The sequence below is a fragment of the Salvia splendens genome, chromosome 9 (assembly GCF_004379255.2).
Source record: "Salvia splendens isolate huo1 chromosome 9, SspV2, whole genome shotgun sequence".
NCBI classification, from domain to species: Eukaryota; Viridiplantae; Streptophyta; class Magnoliopsida; order Lamiales; family Lamiaceae; genus Salvia; species Salvia splendens.
Window position 1 is genome coordinate 2,786,035 of NC_056040.1, and position 6,000 is coordinate 2,792,034.

The 6,000-nt window shown below is 35.9% G+C and overlaps 1 long non-coding RNA gene across 1 annotated transcript; it reads right to left on the reverse strand.

The window, feature by feature from the left end:
* Window positions 1-367: 367 nt before the first annotated feature.
* LOC121747712 lies at window positions 368-1,116 on the reverse strand. The gene is made up of 2 exons (XR_006039319.1): window positions 1,018-1,116; window positions 368-763 (listed from the first exon to the last, which is right to left on the reverse strand). It is a non-coding gene; the product is annotated as an uncharacterized LOC121747712 (long non-coding RNA).
* Window positions 1,117-6,000: the final 4,884 nt, after the last annotated feature.

Genomic DNA, 6,000 nt, shown 5'->3' on the forward strand with positions numbered 1-6,000 from the left:
AATGCCCAATAGGCCCTACCAAGATTGAAAAACTAAAGAGGCTGGACCATGAAATCAAAAAATAAAATTAAAAATAAAAATAAAATCTTTCTACCTCTTTTCAATTATACTCCAACAATATCCAAATTACATCCTACCATTTTCCAGCTAATTACAAACTGGTGTGAAAGCCGTTTTAAAAGACATGGAGAAAATGTCATTTTGAACTTAAATAGACGTCTCGTTTTGTCTAATGTCCACATGTTTTAAACCGGTTGCTACATCAGCCGAAAATTATCTAAAAGGATGAAATAACTGCGAAAACTCAAAGCTTGTAATTTATAGTACTAGTATTTTTCAGATTGTGGAAGTGTAAAACGGACCAGGGTTCGACAACCTTTCCTGATTTATTTGACAATTTTGCGACCAACAAATAACACATTGCTAATTAATGACTTCCCACATCACAATCCCAAAAGTATAAGGAAATAAAAATATAATGAAAACCTTCTAGCTACATAGGAAATGAACTATTTTTCCTAAGTAGGAGTAACTAAACTCATAAAAACAACCACACCTATTTCTTGCTAGGCTTGGCGGCGGCGGAGCTAGATCCGGCGGCGGCGGCGGCCTTAGTGGATAGGCTTTGCTTGAGCTGGTAAAGCAGCGTTTGATTCTCTTGGTTGAGAAGCTCTGCCTTCTTCCTCAGCCTCTCATTCTCTTGCATGATGCAGTAGTTCTCCATCGATAGCTCCGAGTTCGCCTTCTCCATTCTCTCTCAAACCTTAAATAATGTTCGAAGAAACTGTTGGCAATTGAAACTAAAAATAAAATACAACTATATAATATCAGTGTAATGAGAGAACTGAAACTATTTTAATCGGCCTCATTGGCCTTTCTTCCTATCACCAATTGATTTTATGATGGAACATGTGAATTTCTCTTAGAAACACATCTCACATTAAAATAATATAAAAAACTAGTGTGTGTGTGTGTGTCATCTTCAGATTTGTGGTTTCTAAAAAGATTTAGATTTACCTTTTCACTGAAACAGGAGAGGGAGTTTGTTTCTTGGTATAGTGAGGAGAAAGGAAGAGGATAGTACTAATACTATATCTAGAGAGAGAGAGAGAGAGAAATGTGTAATGATGGGTGTGAAAAGGGCAGGATTTAAATGGTGCATGATGAGTTTGGAAGAAGGGGGCTAGGCTGCTGCATGTGAATTATGGCGATTGCAGCAGCTGGGATGCAGGGCCCAGGGCTATTTTCGTAATTTCACGCCCACTCTAAATGATGAGGATGCTTGCAATCATGGTTTGGATTGGTATATCATCATCACCCCATATCCCTACATGATTCTTTTGCTTGTGGGGGCGTCTGGCTGAACCGGAACTGAACCGACAATTTTTTTTTTTTTTTTTAAATAGTAACCGGCCTTTAATTCGTTGGCCTAATCGGAATATGGTTCCGATAACTTTAAATCGGAAACGCTTGGCCCAAAATTGAGTGAACACATCAAATCGTGAAAATCGATAGAAATTGAGAAAACGTGTCAGGTAACTTTGGACGGAAGAAGTATTTCTCTTTTAAAAACTAGTGGTTGTGATTCAGAATTTATGGTTGTATGGTTCTAAGAGAAGAAGCAGACCAGTAATTGACCCGGCAAGTGAATTCATGGTTCGAAGTTGAATCGGTAACCGGAGATTTCGATTTTGGTTCGAAATCAGTAGTTTTGACTTTTGAGTGATTTTTTCTGATTTTCAATAAAATTTTTGCAGCATTATTTCCCTATTTTTTCTGATTTTTGGGCAAAAATCGTTGATTATGAATTTATGATGGCAAAGATTTTGTGCAATATTTTATCACAATTGCAATTCTGTTCTTCAACTTAAATAAACCGGAATTTATTATCACAACAAAGGTTAGTCCAATGGGCCTTAATCGATGGTTCAAGAAATGAAGCCCAATTTTACATAATTCGTTGCTAATAAGCTTCATTTAGGATTTTTATCCCCCAATTTAACATATGATCAATGATCCAAGAAATAAAATATAGTCCTAAGGGGAGTGATCAATTGCTAACTTATCATTTAATTGCTAACTACAACTAATTTAAGATAATAGGATTTTAGAAATCTTGTGGTCTAAAATTTGCCACGTGTAATTTTCGTTTTTATTAATTAAATCGAAAAAGATAAAAAAACTACCAAATTAGGGTTTTGAATGAAAATGTCAATATAGTGTTTCGAAAATATCAACACAATGCTTTTAGAATGTCAACACAATGCCTTGAGAATGTTAACACATTGCTTATATTGACATTCTATATGTATTATATTGACATATTTTATATACTATGTTGACATTTGTTGTACGAAAAAATTGAAAATTGTTGAATTTTTTTTTCAAATTTTGACATCAGAACATATGCAAGTGAGAGTTCGTTAGAATCCTTATGAAATTATCTTTAATTTGATATATGTTGTGCGAAAATATAATTTAAATCTAGAAAGTTATATTTGTTTTAAAGTTATGGGATATTTTTCAGAAGTTAGTTACAACTAATTTGTTGTAAATTGACCTTAATACTCTTATTGACGCTTTTTGTTGATCGTATTGATATTTCGGGGCTGGTGATCTATGCCTTTGATTTGAATATCTAATTGGCTATTATTTAATTGTAGTTAGCAATTAAGTATTGAGTTAGCAATATAACACTCACCGCAGTCCTAAACCATAGTCCAAATAAGGACATTTTATCCATTTTATATTTTATCAGTCAATATAATATAAAAAGCGAGATAAATATATTGTCTATGTCCAAAATTCCAATAAACTTTAAGCTTTTGTATTTCCTAAAAAGACACAGCATAAAAAAAATATGGACATGTTTCCAAACAACTTGGAATATAATGATGAAACACCAACAAAAACTCTTTTAATTTACTGAAAATTTGTGACTCAAATTTTTTCAGCAAACAGTAAATATGTGCTAATGCTATATTGAGTAAGGCCAAAGTATCCCCACAAAATGACAAAATGACTCTACTACTATGGAACGGAGGGAGTATCATGTTGTCATCATCAACTTGTACAGTTAATGATGATTAGTGGGTGAGGACTTAGAGCATCCACATCCGTGCTCTTGCCAATGAGCATGGATGTGGGCCCGACCCCACTTTTTCTGTCTGTTCTTAGGCAAGAGCACAACACTCACATCCGTGCTCTTCCGCAAGGACGAGCACAAGGGTCCCATCATTCCATTATTCAATTTAAATAAAATATTTCCACAAAATTAAAATGCATAAAAAATACATGGAATAATATTACAAAATACATTAAAAATTAAAAATTACATAATTAAACTCCTAAAAATTAAAAATTACATAATTAAATTCATAAAATTAAAAAACCCACTACTCGTGGCCGAATTTCGCCCACATGTGTTTGATTAGGTATTCTTGTAGCTCTACGTGGGTTCGGGTATCACGCATTGTGTGCCTTGTTTCGATCCTCTCACCATCGTATGCACACCTCGGCGTGGGGGAGACCTCGCGCTTGAGCTTCCGGCTTCATCCTCGTCGTAAAAGCTAGCCGCCCTCAGTCATTCGTCGACTATAATCATGTTGTGTAAGATAATACATCTGTACATGATGTCGGCGATATTTTTCACGTACCACAGCCGAGACGGGGCCTTCACAATGTTGAATCGGACTTGAAGGACCCCAAAGGCTCTTTCGACGTCTTTCCGCGCGGACTCTTGACGCTGTGCAAAAAGAACCCGTCTCGGGTCTTGCGGGTTGCTGAGCGTCTTCACGAAAGTCGACCACATTGGGTAGATACCATCGGCGAGATAGTAACCCATGTGGTATACATTTCCATTGACGGTGAAGTCGATCGCCGGTGCTACACCATTCAACACATCATTGAAGAAGGGTGAAGAATAGAGCACGTTCAAGTCGTTGTTGGATCCGGCAACACCGAAATATGCATGTCAAATCCATAGGCGGTAGTCGGCGACCGCTTCAAGGATAAGTGTTGGGCCGCCACCTTTGTGGCCGCTTAAGTGTTGCCTCATCCAAGCAGTCGGGCAATTCTTCCACCTCCAATGCATGCAGTCAATGCTGCCAAGCATACCGGGAAAGCCATGGACTGTTTCGTGAAGACGAAGCAACCGTCAGGCAATCATCGCTGATTCTGCGAAATTGAAAAATTGTTGGAGAAGATGAAACTTGGGCTTATAAGTTTTGGGTCATTTATATAATTGTTGGGCTGCTTTTATTTTTTGGATATAATAAACTAATGCCCTTGACATAATTAGCCGATTCAGATAAAAATTTGATATGTAAATGCATATAATTTTTTCTAATAAAATAATCTTAAGTGCAGTGTGCAATACTTCTCATGTTTTTTATAAATTTTGTTTGCCCCCAAACCTCTTAATTTACTTGGTACTTGGATTCGGATCACTTGGTGGTTTGGTAGAATTAGAATTAGTAGTATAAAATTATTTGCAATTGTTATGCAAGTAGTAGTTAATAAATTTATTAGTAAGTGAAACTTATTTATGATATCTTTGTAAAATAGATCACTTGGCGTTTTGGTAGAATTAGAATTAGTAGTATAAAATTATTTGCAAGTGTTATGCAAATAGTTGTTAATAAATTTATTAGTATGTGAAACTTATTTAAGATATATTTCTAAAATAGAGTGGGAGATGAATGAACTAATAATATATTAGTTGTATATATTGAGGAATAATTTTTAAAAAAAATTAGAATGAGACTATTCTTAGGCGATTTCAAGACATAGCGATTTGTCGAAAACAGTTACTCATCCGCGAATAGGAGTCCCATTTTTTCATTTTGGTCCGTCCGTGAATAGGAGTCCCGGTTCATTATTACTATAAATGGAAAAGAGGCATACATTCCACTAACTCAATCCCCTCACATTTCATTTAAAACTACTAATATATAAAAATGAGACTCATATTCCACTAACTTTCTTTCACCCGCTTTTCTTAACATTTCTTAAAACTCTGATAAACTCGTAGTTTAGCAAGTATTTTGGATGTTTAACGCGAATTTTTCAGTGTTTTATAGCATATTACTTGAGTTTACATCCATTATCCACTATTTAGGTGTTTTGATGAGTTTGTCGAGTGTTTGTATTTAAAACAGGTGAAAATGCGTTGAAAAGGAGTTCGGGGCTGGAGAACAGAGACTTCGCCCGACCGGGCGTTCGTGCTTGAGAGAAACGCCCGGTCGGGCGATTCGTGCGGAACATCACAATTGCTTCTATTTCCGCCCCGGGTATAAAATGGACCTAGGTTTTCGACCCCAAAGACATTAGAGACGCCCAGAAGCAGTTTGTGAAAATTTGAGAGCGGATTTGAGAGACAAAGAGTCCCAATCCTCAACAAGGTTGAAGACGAAGACGAATTGCCGTTCAATCCATCATTGGGAGTATTATCATTAGTTTTCTTGTTCAACTCAATGTTTATGGATTGTTCTTGTGTTTTTGAGTTGAATATGAGTAGTTAAATCTTTTGTAGAGTTTTGGTGAAGACTACAATGAACACTTGTGATTAATTCAATAGCTTTTGATTACCTATGCTCTTGAGATTATTTTGTTTCATTCTTATGCCTTTTCAATTCAATTGCTTAGCTACCAATTGGATATGTTGACCTAGATTTGTGTAATCGAGAGATACCGGTTTAGGATTGATAAAAGAATGAACAACGCATAGATAATTTGCATTCGAGAGAAGGAATTCTAGAGTGAGGGCTTGGTCTTTTGTTTAAAGGAGTTAATTGTTAAATATTAGAAGGAGACTTCAATATTAATAATTAATCAACGGGTTGAGTGCACTCGAGAGGGGGCTTAGCCTAGACTAGCGACTTTCCTACTAATCCTAGAGACTTTAATGGGTAATCAAAGTTGTTGAGTTGTTTACATTGTGGGTATTGTAGTCGGATCCACGGCTCTACTTCGTTCTCTTATTTGAAACTTGCTCTTTTG